Source organism: Camelus bactrianus, chromosome 16 (genome assembly GCF_048773025.1).
Source record: "Camelus bactrianus isolate YW-2024 breed Bactrian camel chromosome 16, ASM4877302v1, whole genome shotgun sequence".
In the NCBI taxonomy this organism is placed as follows: Eukaryota; Metazoa; Chordata; class Mammalia; order Artiodactyla; family Camelidae; genus Camelus; species Camelus bactrianus.
This window is the reverse complement of record NC_133554.1, coordinates 1,120,096-1,135,250: the sequence shown is the minus strand read 5'-3', so window position 1 is coordinate 1,135,250 and position 15,155 is coordinate 1,120,096. Positions and strand designations below refer to the sequence as shown.

General features: G+C 46.4%; 1 protein-coding gene and 1 long non-coding RNA gene across 2 annotated transcripts in view; both read left to right on the top strand.

Annotated features, from left to right (window-relative positions):
- Window positions 1-15,155, top strand: part of SHMT1 (serine hydroxymethyltransferase 1) — an 80,811-nt gene that overhangs the window by 44,944 nt on the left and 20,712 nt on the right. The window lies entirely within an intron of this gene.
- LOC141573546 (uncharacterized) lies at window positions 333-13,450 on the top strand. The gene is made up of 3 exons (XR_012499334.1): window positions 333-6,397; window positions 9,244-12,107; window positions 12,647-13,450. It is a non-coding gene; the product is annotated as an uncharacterized LOC141573546 (long non-coding RNA).

Below are 15,155 nucleotides of genomic sequence, written 5' to 3'. Positions count from 1 at the left end.
AGGTACCACATCACAGCACGCAGAATACCCAGCTTCCAGCCACAGCGACATGATGGCCGGGGACGCAAAGGGCCAGAAAAGTGAGTCCCGCTCGCAGGAAAGAAGGAAATGAAGAGACACTGTCCCCACAAAGCCCAGATATTCAACTTCCTAGATAAATACTTTATTTTTTTAATAGTGGAATTTTTAAATCTTGCAGAATACAAAAAAATTCAAAGTCAGTAATTTTTCAATATTAACTAACAAAAAACCAAAGTGTGAAAATTTCTATCCACAAAGGGTTTTTAAAACAATTTTTTTATTGAAGTATAGTTGATTCACAATGGTGTGCTAATTTCTGGTGTGCAGCACAGTGATTCAGTTATACGTATACATATAAATAAAATTCAGTCATTTATATATATGTATATATAAAATACATATACCTTTTCATTTTCTTTTCCATTATGGTTTAACTAGATTCAACAGCCTGTAATAAACCCATGAAAACAGAAAAACTGTGCATAAAGAGACACCACAGTAGACTAAAAAGGCAACCCAAAGGATGGGAAAAAAATATTTGCAAATCATGTATCCAACATGAGATGAATATGCAGAATACACACAGAACTCCTAAAACTCAACAACAGAAAGACAAAAACCCAGTTCAAAAATGGGCATACAACTTGAATAGGCATTTCTCCAATGAGTATATACAGATGGCCAATAAGCACGAAAAAAGATGCTCAACATCACTAATCATTAGGGAAATGCAGGTCAAAACTACAGTGAGACATCGCCTCACACCCAGCAGGATGGCTACTATCAAAAACAAACAAACAAACGAACAAACAAAATAACACGTGTTGGTGAGGATGTGGAGAAACTGGAACCTTGTGCGCTTTGGCGGGAATGAAAAATGGCGCAGCCACTGTGGGAAACAGTATAGCAGTTCCTCAAAAAATTCGAAATAAAATTACCATGTGACTCAGCAGTTGCACTTCTGAGTATGTGCCCGAGTAACTGGAAGGGGAGTCCCAGAGCCTCTGCGCTGCTCACGGCGACCAGGACGAATGAATAAAATGTGGTACCTGCACACCGTGGGATATTACTCAGCCTTAGAAAGAAAGGAGATTATGACACCTGCTACCACGCGGGCGAAGTCTGTGAACATTCACCTGAGTGAGCTGAGCCAGTGGCCAAGAGACAAATACTGTGATTCCACTTACCTGAGGTTCCTGGAGTGCTCGAACTCAGAGAGAACGCAGAAGGGGCTGCCGGGGCTGGCGGGAGGGTAGGGGTGCTGCTGTCGAACGCGCACAGAGCTTCCGTTTTGCAAGATGAAAAGGATTCTGGAGAAGGATGGTGGTGACGGAGGCACAGCGGTGTGAATGTACTCAATGCCAGGGAGCTGTACACTTAGAAATGGCTGGGGTAGGAGGCCCTACAGGTATTAGCTACCGCTACCGGGGCAGTCACGTTGCGGCACGCGTGTGCGCACACAGGTACCAGATCAGTATGGCCTACACCTTCAACTTACACCTCGTTATAGGTCAAGGATATTTCAATCTGAAAAAAATGGTGAAGACAGTAAATTTCATGTTATGTTTATTTTACCACAATAAAAAGAAGTCTTTTAAAAACCAAACACAAAAAGAGAATCTGGAAAGAGCAAGACAAGTGACTCGTCCGGTGCAAGCGATGCTCAGTGAAGTAACAGCCGATTTCGTCTCACAAACATGGAGGCCAGAAGATAGCAGGAAAACGTATTTAAAGTACTGGGGGGAAAATCCTCCAATGAAAAAATCTGTATGTGGCAAAACCGTTCCTCAAAAATGAAGGAGAAATTAAGACATTCCTCGATAAACACAATACAGAACTCTGACAAAGGTAATTACATAGGTGGATAGAAAAAACAGCATTATTGTACTTTTGGTTGTAGCTCTTCTTTGTGTGTCTCATATCATTTAAAAGGCAATGGCTAACAAAACTATTACAAACCCATGTTACGGGCACTCGTGTTTAAAGATGCAGTTTGTGGCAGGAGCACGTGAAGGGGGAGTCAGAGCTGTGCGGTGCAGGCGCCGAGGGTTTGTGTGCCCCTGACGCTACGCGGGTATCAGGTCAAGCTAGCGTGGTGTACATTTAGGATGTTACTGTGCTGCTTAGGGTAACCACGAGAAAAATAACTGAAAAATACGCCAGGAAAGAAGAACCAAGGAGGGAATCAAAATGGCACATTAGAAACAAAGGAATCAAATGCAGAAGAAGACAGTATTTGACAATTTGAGACACAAGTAAGAAACAAGCAGAAAACAGCACAATAGCAAAAGTAAGTGCGGCTTTGACAATAATGTAAATGGATTAAATCTTTACATATAAATGGATTAAACCCAGCAATCAAACGTCAGAGACTGGCAGAATGAAGTAAAAACAAGCAGAAAAACATGACTCAAATATATACTGCCTACAAAAGTCTCACTTTGGACCCACAGACCCAAATAGGTTGAAGGTGAAAGAATGGAAAGAGAGTCCACGTAAACAGTAGGTGAAGGAGAACTGCAGGGGCTGCACAGACACCGGACAAACAGACCCAAGATGGAGTGTCACCACGGGACACGGAGGAGGACCGTGTCTGACAATGAAAGGCTGGCTCACCAAGAAGATACAGCAGTTGTACCTTGTTGTTACAGCAGCAGAACTCCGAAATGGACAAAGCAGGTATTGAGAGGTTCGAAGGGAGACAGACAGCTCTGCAATAGGGCTGGACGCCTCAACGCCCAGTTTTCAATAATGGATCGAGCAGGACAAATGACCGTTAAGGAAACAGAGGCTTGAACCTCCTCATAGGCCAGTTGGACGTAACAGACATCATGACCCTCGGCCCCACAGAAGCAGAACACGCCTGCCCCGCAGCGCGCCCAGGACGTTTTCCGGGAGAGACCGTATGCTCGGCCACAGCCTAAGTGTCAACAGGGTTTAAAAGGCGACAGTTGTAGAAGTGTCTCCTCCAACCACGGTAACAGAGCTAGAAGTCAGTAAGAGAAGCAAGCTGGGAAGCGCGCAAAGACGCGGAAATTGAGCAGCACACTCTCCAAGGTGCCGTGGTCCACAGAAGGAAGCACGAGGAAAGCCAGGAAATACTTCGGGACGGAGGAAGATGGAAACACAGCACGGCGAACGTTGTGACGTGCAGTGAAACAGCGCTCAGGGGAATGTTTGTATCTGTAAGAGCCTCCATTAAAAAAGAAGCTCTCAAACGAACAATCTCATGCTGAAACTTAGGGAACCAGAAAAAGAGCAAACGAAACCCAAATTTCACAGAAGGAAGAAAATAAACACTGGAGTGGAGATCAATGCAATGGAAAATAGGAAAACAGGAGAATCGATGAGACCAAAAGCTGTTCTTTGAAAACATCAACAAAATCAACAAACCTTTAGCAAGATTAACCAAGAAAAAGGAAAAGATGCAAATAACTAAAATCAGAAACAAACACGGGGACATTACAAACAACCTTCCATAAACAGAAAGACGTGGAAGAGAATACGATAAACGCTACTGCGTGCCGGCACACTGGACGGCCTGGACGGAACACAAAACTTTCCAGAAACACGTATTAGTAACAGTGACTGAAAAAGAGAAGGAAAATCTGAACAGACCTGTAACGAGAGATTGTCACCAAAAACCTCCCAACAGATCACAGTCTAGGACGAGACGGCTTCACTGGGGAATTCTCCTGAGCATTTAGAGAATTAACCAAAACTTCCCAAACTCTTCCAAAGTGTAGAAGAGGTGGAAACATTCCCCCACTCATCCTATGAGACCAGCATTTCTCTGATGTCAAATCCAGTCAGATACATCAAAACTACAGACCAAAATCCCTATGCGTATAGATGTAAAGCTTCTCAACAAAGAAACTAGCGAACTAAACCCAGCGTCATATTAAAAGGATTGTACGCTATGAACAGGAGGGATTTAGCCCAGGAATGCAATGGTGTGTTCTACACACGAAAGTCAATCAATGAAATATAGCACATCAGTAGAAGAAAAGGGAGAAAACCCTCACATGATCGCTTGAATTGACACAGAAAAAGCATTTGACAAAATACAATTATTGTTTAGTGATTTTAAAAAATACACAGAAAACTAGGAATAGATGGGAAACTCTTCAACATGAAACAGCGTATATATGAAAAATCCACAGCTAACATCATATTCAATGGGGAAAGATTAGAAACTTTCCCCCTAAAGTCAGGGAGAAGGCAAGGACGTCCGCTTCCACCACTGCTATTCAACGTCAAACTGGAAGTTCTAGCCAGGGCATTCAGGTAGGAAAAGAAGCAAAAGTCATCCAAACTGGAAACAAAGTGAATCCATTGGCAGATGTTATGAAAACTATGTGGAGAACTCCCAAAGAACCCTCACATGATCAAAACTACCAGAGCTAATAAAAAATTCAGCAAAGTTGGAGGGTGCGATATCAACGTCCAGAGATCATTTTTGTTTCTATATCCCAGCAATAAATAATTCAAAAATGAAACTGAGAAGACAGTTCCACTACAGACAATACAACTGTATTGTAAACATTAAACCTGCTAAGAGACTGGGTAGTGGTTGTTCCCACGAGAAGCGAGGGCTGTGGGGCTCAGCATAGGTGTTGACTAACCCTGGGATGGCAATGATACTGCCATATACGTGTGTCAGGTCAGTACGTTGTTCACCTTAAACTTATACAATGTTCTTTGTCAGTTGTATCTCAAAAATCCCTTTGGTGTAGGTCGTTGGAAATAAGCTCTCTCCCAGTTTTTATCAAACAAAGGAAAACGATGAGATCCACTGTGCAGCGCAGGGAAGTATATTCAATGTCTTGTAATGAGCTGTAATGGAAAGGAGTCTGAAATAAATACATACGTGTGTGTATGTGTATAACTAGATCGCTTTGCTGTATATCTGAAACGAACACTGTAAATCGACTACATTTCAATAAAAAGTAAGAATTTTTTTTTTAAAAGAAAGAAAACAGTTTCGTTTACAAGTAACATTCAAAAGAAGGAAATACCTGGGAATAAATGTACACAAAAAGATGAAACTTACACACTGGAAACTCTAAAACACTGCTAAAAACATTTGAAGACCTGAATAAATGGGAAAGTATCTTACGTTCACGGATTGGAGGACTCAGCGTTGTTAAGGTGGTGACACTACATAAGACAATCGACATACAGGATGTGGTTCCCGTCAAAATCCAAAGGCCTTTCTTGCAGAACCAGAGAAACCTGTCCTCAAAGGTGTATGGAATTTCAAGGGGCCCCATATAGTCGAAAGAATCTTGAAAAAGCAGAACAGAGTTGTGGGCCTCGTAGCTCCTGATGTCAAAGCTTAGTACAAGGCTATTGTCATCGAAACTGATTCTGGCATAAGGACAGACATACAGGCCGATGGAATAAAGCCAAGCTGCTAGAGATGGTTTAAAGTATGCGGAGGGTGTGCTCAGTTTATGTGCAAACACTACCCCGTTTTATAGGAGACTTGGACATTCACAGATTTTGGTATCCTTGAGGGGTCCTGGGACCAATCCCCCATAGATAGCAAGGGATGACTATCCAAGATAATTAATTCCACCTCCAGGTACATATCCAAAAGAACTGAAAGCAGGGGCTTGAATAGATGTTTGTACACCCATGTTCACAGTAGCCAAAGGGTGGAAACAGCCCAAATGTTCACCGATGAGTGAGTAAACAAAACACGGTATATCCACACGATGGAATAGTAGTCAGCCCTGAAAAGGACTGAAGTTATGGTGTACGCTACAACCTGTGTAACTGAGCAGGACCCTCTGGGGCCTTCCCAGGACAGAACCCCCACCCATGTCCTCCATTTGCCTCTTGTTTGTAGAGAAACCTTAACCTCCCAGGCCTCCCCCAAGCGGCAAAGAACAAATTCAATCAGAGAAGTGAGAAAAGGCAGAAACAAAGGAAAACAGTCTAACAAGACAGAATCGTCACAGTTTGGCCATAAAACAAAGTCAGGGGCCTCCAGTTCCCCTTCAAAGGCCGGAGATGGTATTGTGAGCCGCGTCCTTGAGCTGTTTAGTGGACGCTGGACCCCCGCCAGGAGGAGGAAGTTAACTGCACGCTGCCCACCGGCATGGAGATGCCAGGCCAGCTGGAGCTGGGGGCTGAGGATATTGACTCCCAGCTACCTCGCCACCGACCAGTCAGAAGAACGTCCGTGAGCGGAGCACACAGCCCACCGCCCCCTCCCTCACCCTGTCTTTGAAAGCCGCCCCCTGAGAGCCTGGGGGCAGTTGGGGTGTTTAAGCACCAGCGGCCTGGACTCCTCGCTGGGCCCTGCGGTGAACGCTGCGCTTTCCTGCACCACAAGCTGGGGGCAGGAGACTGGCTCTACTGCGCGCAGGTAAGTGCAGCCAGGTTCGCCTTGGAAACACGGGGATGAGCCTTGAAAAATGAGGGTAAGTGAAGCGAGCCCGTCACAGAAGAACAGATGTTGTTTGGGCTCACTTATATGAGGCACCTAAAATAGTCGAATTCACAGAGACAGAATAATGGCTACTAGAGTCTGGGCGGAGGGCAGAGTAGAGAGTGTGTTTTGTTTTATTTTTAATGGAGGGACCAGGGAGCAAACCCAGGACCTCGTGCGTGCTAAGCAGGCACTCGGCCACTGAGCTACAGCCTCCCCACTGAGCCGCATCCTTTATAATAAACTGGCACGTGAGCTGCTCCTTCAGATGACTGAACCCCTGAGCTGGAGCTGGTCGGTCAGAGGCACAGGCGACAGCCGGGGAGCACGGCTGGTGTCAGAGGCGAGCGTGGCCTTGCAGGGCTGAGCCCCCGGCCCGTGGGGCTGCCAGAACTCCAGGCAGCGTCAGCATGCAGGTGAATCGTAGGGCACCCGCTGTGTCCACCGAGCTGGAGGATGCCTGGTGCGGAGAGGCCGCACACATCTGGATTCAGAAGTGCTGTGAGTAAAAGCGTCTCAGAGGGCTTATCGCTAACGGCAGCAGAGTTTTTCTTTGGGATCCTGAGAAAGTTCTGGAAATGGCGATGCTTGCATGATAACGTACGTGTACTCGATGCCGCTAAATACACACTCACATGTCATGTTCTGTACGCTTCACCACGAGAAAAGTCACGTCTAAAACACCTGAGGTGAAGAGGATAAAGCAACAACCGTGCGGTGGGGCGGCCGGTCGTGGGGATGAGCGCCGCGGGGGGGGGGGGGCCCGGCACGCACGCCCTCCCCGCAACCTCGCGGGCTGTCCGGCCCGCGGACGCGCGCCGGAACCTAACAACGAGGAATTGTCAGGCAAACGCAGGACGACGATGTTCTGTTTCTTAAATAAAGGCAGAGAGAGCGCGGGCCGTGGACTGGGAGGCTGTGCCCCTCCAGCCGAGGAGGCTCCCTCCGTGGGGCGAGCAGGTCGACCCCAGCGATGGGCCGCCCGGCGGGTCCCGCACCCCCAGGAGGGGACGAGAGGGACGCTGTGTTTGGGTCTTCTGCCCAAAACTGGTACTCTGGACTAGCCACCAGAAAGTCATCAGACAAACCCAAACTGAGGGCCCTGCCACAAAATACCGGCCCGGCCCTCCGCAAAACCGTCACGCCGTCAAAATCAAGGGAAGTCTGAGAAATCACCGCGGATGGAAGGCGCCTGCGGAGGGCTGAAGACTAAGTGTAGCACCACGTCCTCAGTGGGTCCCGCAGCAGACGAGGACGTTATGGGGACACAGAAGATCCAGCTAAAGTGGGGAGGCGAGTAATAGGCGCTGAGGGATGTCGGTTCCTCAGCTGTCACAAAAGCTCCTGGAAACGTTTAAGGTTTCCCCGCTGGGGGACCCGAGTCTGGACTGTCTGCACCTTTGCTTAAATCCACAACTGCTCCAAAAGAAAACGTTAATTTTTACAACCAGGGCCATATTCTTCAAAAATGTCAATGTCGTAAAAATGGCAAAGTCACACACACACAAAAGGCTCCGGAAATGCTCCCGGTGACAGGAGGCCACGGAGACTGCGAGACTCCCCGGATTCCCGCCTGGGAATCCCCAGGCGCCGGGAGCAGTTACAGCCCTGCCGTGGGAGCGGCAGGCTCGACTTTCTTTTCACTGAAGTGCAGTCAGTTTGCAGTGCTGGGTCAGTTTCTGGTGTGCAGCACAGTGCTTCAGTCGTACGTGAACATGCGTGTATCCCTTTGCATGTTCTTTCTCGTTGTAGGTCACGGCAGGATATTGAATATGGTGCCCTGTGCTGAGCAGTAGGACCTTGTTCTTACCTGTTTTATACAGAGCAGTTTGTATCTTCTAATCCTGAACTCCCAGTTTATCCCTCCCTGCCCCTTCCCCCCACCACAACCGGAAGCTTTTTCTCCGTCTGTGTAGACTCGCCTTTTTCAGCACTGTGTTACTGTATGACTGAAGTCAGTGTGTCTGCAGTTTGTAAGAGAATCTGTGTTCTTAAAGAAGTACACTGAGTATTTAGGGGCCAAGGGCTTGTACATGTAACCTCCGCTCAAACGATTCAATTAAAAATGTCGACAACGACATATATGACATGATATGACATATATTAAAGCCCCTGGGGCAGAATGTTAGCAGCAGGAGAGTATGGGTAAAGGACAGGCTATGTAATGTTCTTCGTAGTGTTCTGACTCCTGAAATGCTTCCATCAATTTGAAATTATCAGTGAAGTATTTTTAAGGTGTCTGTGCACACGCACGACGTTTTGTCACTGCCTCACGCCTTCACGCCTGCAATGTGTATCAAGTCCAAGGCCAGGCGCTGTGTCCACACTGGGGCCCTGAGAGGACCCGGTTCCTGCTTTGAGGAAGGTCCCATCTCAGCAGACGTGTGTCAGCAGCACCTCGCACACCCAGGGGGCTCAGTGGAGCTACCTGTGCACGTGGCTCCTAGTTCGGTCTGCTTCTCACTGCCTTCCTCCCGCCCCAGCCTCCCGAAGCAAGAGGTGAGTCTTTGATATTCTGCCGCCCACGGTTTGGAGCTGCTGGCCTGAGAGTCAGGAAGACAGGAGTATAGCCACGTTGGGAAAGGACCGGGAACGGCCTTGGGCAAAACAGGCCTCTCACGCTAAAGAACAGAGGCCCGGGGGCCAGATCCCAGAGACAAAAGCCAGGCTCCCTGGAATGAAAGATGATCTTTATCCCTGCTACACTAACCACCCACCTGGGTGCCACAGACAAGAACTCAGCCGTACATGTTAACCTTATCTGTTCCTGTGCTTTCTTGCAGAAAATTCTCTCCTGCTCCTTTTCCCTCACAGAAGCACCCCCTGTTCCCCAGTCTCACCACGGTGCCATCTGCTGCTGATCAAAGAAGTCTGACCATTTCTGGGAGTTATCAGTGATCACGGGGCAAACCCTGCCTTTTGTGGTAAAAGCAACTCACCCCTTCTGCTCCGGGAGCTGGCCTTCTTTCCCCGGCTTCTCCCTTGTGCACAATCTCCTTTAATGAAAAGTCTGCTTGCCTAAGAGTCTTGTGGAAGCGACACTCATTTCTATGGTACTGCTGTCCCAGAATCTGGAAGGGGCCTGGGAACAAGAGCACGTGAGAAGAAAATCTTCCTGTCTCTGCAGAAATCCCAGCGTGAGCTGGGTCAGGCGGTGAGGACGCTGCCGGTGAGGCTGAAGGGAGGAGCCATGTCCGGACTGGAAAGTTAGAAGAAAAACAACGACTGTTCATAGATGGCATTCTCCTGAATACAGGAAACCCTAAGCGTCCATCAAGAATTATCGGAACTAGTAGGTCGGTTCAGCACGATTACAGGATACAAAGTCAATGTGCAAAAATTCACTTATGAGTCTATACACTTGCAGTGAACAACCTGTACGGGAAATTAAGAAAACAACTCTATGTATTAAACAAAAAGCAATAAAATACTTGGGAATAAATGTAACAAAAGAAGTGCAAAACTTGTACTCTGAAAACGACAAGACATTTCTCAAAGCAGTTAAAGAGATCTGCGTAATTGGAAGCAAGGGTGTATCATCCCCATGCAGCTGTTTCTGGAACTCTCTGCGGAGCAACTGGGCAACTCGTGAGCTGAGCTTCTGAAAATTACCACAAGGCAAAGGAGGAAGAAAGTGACAGAACCTGTTCTGTGTTCTGCAAGCCTTTTCCTGTGATGAATGCAGGCTTTGCCCACCCGAGCCGAGCGCCCGAATGTGGAATGTGCCTCGTGTGGATTTGCACAGCTGGTCTTTGGGAGTGTCTTCACTTTTTGATAAAAATATTAAGCGTGTGGGAACCATACCATCTTTTTGGCTTTTCATTAAGGTCATTGACTAAAGCACTTCTTATTCATGTGATGTGCGCTCTTTTACGCCGTTAAGTTTGTGGTGATTTGCTAAAGCTGCAAGAGGAAACTAAAAATGGACGAAAGATTTGAACAGACGCTTCACCAAGTAAGACGAGCAGGTGGAGAGCAGGCCTGTGAAAAGGTGCTCCATCTTATTAGTTCCTAGGGAAATGCAAATGAAAGCCGCCACTGCGCTGCATCAGCCAGAATGGGTAAGATTAGAATGACTGACCCCCCCCCCCAGTGTTGGAAAGATTGAGGAGGCACTGGAACTCTCGTGCGCTGCCGATGGGGGTGTAGGTGGTACAGCCTCTTCTGAAAATGTTAGCTCCTTAAAAAGTTAAGCATACGTTTACCATTGTGATCCAAACATTCTGATGCAGGAAAATGGATGTGGGGCGTCAGGAGGGCCGTGTCCCAGGTCTCGGTTGAGCCCCTGGGACGTGCCCCGCCAAGCGTGGGTCCTTGGTTTCACGCAGGAAGGAATTCAAGTGCGAAACACAGTTGAGTGAAGGTAGATTTATTAGAGAGACACACACTGCATAGAGTGTAAGGCCAGAGAAAGGCCAGGAAGGAATTGGGTGCTCAGGTTAAAGTGAAAGCAGGCACACACTCCACAGACAGAGTGCAGGCATCTCCAAAGGGGAGGGAGCGAAAAGGGCCACTAGGCGTGGTGGTGTCACTTTTTACGGTCTCAGCAGCTTCACACACCTGCAGGTGGGATCAATCCAGCTGCCCTGGGGAAGGGGCTGGGATTCCCAGGGACTGGGCCACGCCCATGCTTTGGCCTTTGGCGGTTAGCCTGGGGGCTGTCACGGCACCTGCGGGCATGTTATTGATCACGCTGTTACAATGAGCATATAATGAAGCTCAAGGTCTACTGGAAGTTAAACCTCTCAATCCTCAAGGCCAACTGGGAGGTGAATCTTCCACCATTTTGGTTGCTGCCACTCCCTGAGTGGCTGTGCCCTGCCGCCTGCCCTCCTGACTCATTTCCACTCCTCGTATTTACCCAAGAGAAAGCAAGCTTATATCCACACAGAGACACACACATTTTCATAGCAGCTTTATTGGTAACAGCCGAAAAGAGAGACAGAATGAAAGAGAGGTGCTGGGAAACGAGCCGCTCCTAGATTTCCATGAGCTTAAAATGTTATATTCACAGTTGCTTAAAACGCACACGCTTGCTTTGCTTTAATGTTTTACCCAGTAGGTGACCTATAGCACGTATTATGCTAAAGACAATTTGTGAGGGGCCATCCTGAGATTGACCGTAAGGGCACGAAGGAGGGCAGATACTTCCTTAGGGTGAAACAATGGGTGGTCCTGGAAAGCCAGATCTCCCACTAACAGAACTTGGTTCCGGCAGGAAAGCATGCGGTTTAACCCCGGGGAATTATCTGCTATCTCGAGATGTCCCGGGGGCAACGACAGGATAGACTCAGAAATTTTGCACACCCCGAGGAGGGTGATTGTTCCTGGAAGGGATGGGCCTGAAAGTAATCAGTTAGCCAGCAAGCAGAATTTGGTGCTTATCGCAGGAAATACCTAAAGCCCCACCTCTTTGATCGCATTTTTTTCTGAGCTGTCTACTAATAAATGTGATGTCGACCAGGCTGTCAGCGCTCTAGAGCCACGAGACCTTGAGTCCCCTGGTTCCATCTTTGCTCTTTACTTTGTCTCTTTGTTTCTTAAGTCTTGTGTCGCCCGTCCTCAGACACGGTCCTGAGCTGCGCTGGACGCAGCAGGAAGGAAAGAAGGAAGGAAGGAAGAAAGCATAAATGTCTACCACCAACAGGTGAGTGGATAAACAAACCGTGATGCACAATGGAGCGTTACTTAGGGAGAAGTTCGTGAACTATTGACACACGCAACAATGTGAATGGATCTCAAGGTAATTCTACTGAGCGAAAGAAGTCAGACAAAAAGGACTATTGTATCAAACATAACTGTGTTATTTTTTGTATAATTCCATTTAAAACTGTAGAAACTGTAAACTAAGCTACAGCGACAGAATGCAGATGACTGGTTGCTTAAGGAATGGAGGGTGGGGCAGGGCCGGAGGAGACTTTTGGAGATGCAGTTGATCTTCATTATCTTGATTGTACTGGTTGTTTCGTGGGTGATACATGTGTCAAAATTTATCAAATCATACACTTTAAATACGTAGACTTTAGGAGGGGAGGGGAGAGTGCCTGCCTAGCATGCCTGAGGTCCTGGGTTCAATCCCCAGTCCCTCCATTAAATAAAGAAATAAATAAACTTAATTACCTCCCCCTAGAAAAAAATGCACAGTATATTATATATCAATTGTACCCCGGTAAATTTGGTTTTCAGTGGCAAAAGATCCAAACAGACACTTCGCCAAAAAAAAGATATATAGGAGGCAAATGAGCATACGGCAAGATGTTCCGTCAAGAGACAGCAGGAAGACGCAAGTAAGGGTGGCAGCAGCCGTCCTCTACGCCACTGGAATGGCTTGGGAAAAGCAAACAAACAAAAAACAGGAACCGGTGAGGAAGTGGAGCCGCTGTCACTCCCATATGCCCCGGGTGAGCGTGCGAAGTCACACAGCCACTCTGGGCAGCACGGCGGCCGTTTCTCATAAAGGTACCGCAGCTTTTGCCATTTGAGGTGTGACAGCAAAACTAACACGGATTTCTGTTTCCTTCCTCACAATTTCCTGAATAGAAGCCCCATCCTTACAACAGATTAAAAGCTTACATGTAAGACTGGGAACCCTCAAACTTCTGGTGTGAAGGAAGAGCCGGGCTGGGCTAACTCGTAAACCTAAGTTAGTGAGTGTCAGTTTGCTGATTCCCTGCTCATGTTCTTTTTTTTTTGCTAGCCAGCTGGATTTTCAGAGACATATCTGGCCTTGAAATGTTGGTTTGCTGCCTCCCTGCCTCTGCTTTTGTGATAAAGATGCTGCTAAAGCTGTTCCGTGCCTATTGGCCGAACACCCCAAGCTCGTAATTAACCCTGTAAAACCTCATGCGCACGTCTCGGAGGTGCTCCGAGCTTCGGAGCAGGAGCCCCTCTGAGCCCGCCGGCGTAGTAAACCTTAGTGCTCCTACCCTCCGAGTGGTGCTTGTTTCTTGGCTGGCCTGTCGTTTCCGTAACACTAGAAGAAAACATGGGCTGAACACTCTCTGACATAAATCATAGCTTTTTTTTTTTTTTTTTTTTTTTTGCATCTCTCTTCTAAAGCAAAGCAAATAAAAGCAAAAAGCCAAATGCGACCTAGTTAAACTTAAAACCTTTTTGCCCAGCAAAGGGATATCTCATTTTAACAGGCACGATGGCCCACCTCAGCGTGTAGCACGGGCCTTACAGGAACTTTTTTACACAATCGCAACCCGGTAATAATGCCATTAATAATGAATAATGCCATTAGAACCCGGAACACTCTCACACCAATTTGTTGTCCGTTTCTGTAATTATGTCGTTTCAGACACAGAGCCTTTTGAGAACTGCCTTTTTTCATGCAGGATAGTGCCTCTGGGGTGCCCTCAAATCGTTGTGTGTAGCAACAGTTCAAAACAAACAAAATTGGGGGGGAAGGTATAGCTCAGTGGTAGAGCATGTGCTTAGTATGCACGAGGTCCTGGGTTCCATCCCCAGGACCTCCGCTAAAAATAAGCAAACAAATAAATAAATCAATCTAATGACTTCTCCCCCCCCAAAAAAATAACAACAGACAAAAAAAAAGTGAAAAGAAAAAACCCAGTTCATTTCTTTATACCGCTGACTAACATTCCATGGTAGAGATGTTTGTGAAGCCATTTAAGTAAATCATAACCATTTTTTATTTTTAAAAACTTTAGTTTGGGGGGAGGTTATAGCTCAAGTGGTAGATGTGCGCTTAGCAAGCATGAGGTCCTGGGTTCAATCCCCAGTACCTCCTCTAAAAATCAATAAACCTAGTTACCTCCCGCCCCCCCCCCCAGATAAGTAATACAATAATAAATAAATAAAATATCTTTAAAAACTTTTATTTTAATAATTCTATCTAATAAAACTGAAAAAGGAAAAAATAAATTTATTAAAAAACGTTTAAAAATTTGGTTACATTTTTTCCCTTCCTTAACAAGCCTACCATTTAATCCCTCACAATTAAAAAATGGAGCCTCTATACTGGTTTTCATAGTGGCTGCACCAGTTTACCTTCAGTGTAGGAGGTCTTGTAACCCATTCCTAATTGAATTGTTTGGGTTCTTCTTACTGTTGAGTTTTATATATCCTTGATGTGAGTCCTTTTTCAGGCATATGGTTTGCAAACAAAACTTTCTAATTGCAAAGAAGCGCAATTTATTGATTTTTTTAAGGACCTCAGCTGCTTTAAGACTTTTCTCTTTGCTAACACCTTTAGTGCTATGAATTTCCCTCTCAGTGTGGCTTTAGCTATGCCCCATACATTCTAAAATGTACTGTTTTCTTTTTCATTCAGCTTAATGCTTATTAAACAGTTTTTACTTCTCTTGAGACAACCTCTTTAAAAAAGGGAAAATGAGGAACTGCGTAGTTCAGTTTGTATTTGGAGACTTTCTTACTATCTTCCTGTAACTGACTTCTGAGTGGGGTCCATTGTGGTCAAAGAACACACTCTCGGATTTCAGTTCTCTTAGATTTGTTGAAGTTTGTCTAATGGCCCAGGATGTGAGCCACCTTGTTATTTGTTCCCAGTCACTTGAGAGCAAGTATGATCTGCAGTTCTGTGGTTGGGCTGAGTGTCATGTAAATGCCCACTGGGTCCAGGTGGCTGATGGTGGCGCTGGCTTCTTCAGTATACTGGCTGATTTCTGTCTGAGGCTTGTTTTAAAGTTTTGCTAGGGGACATTAGGTT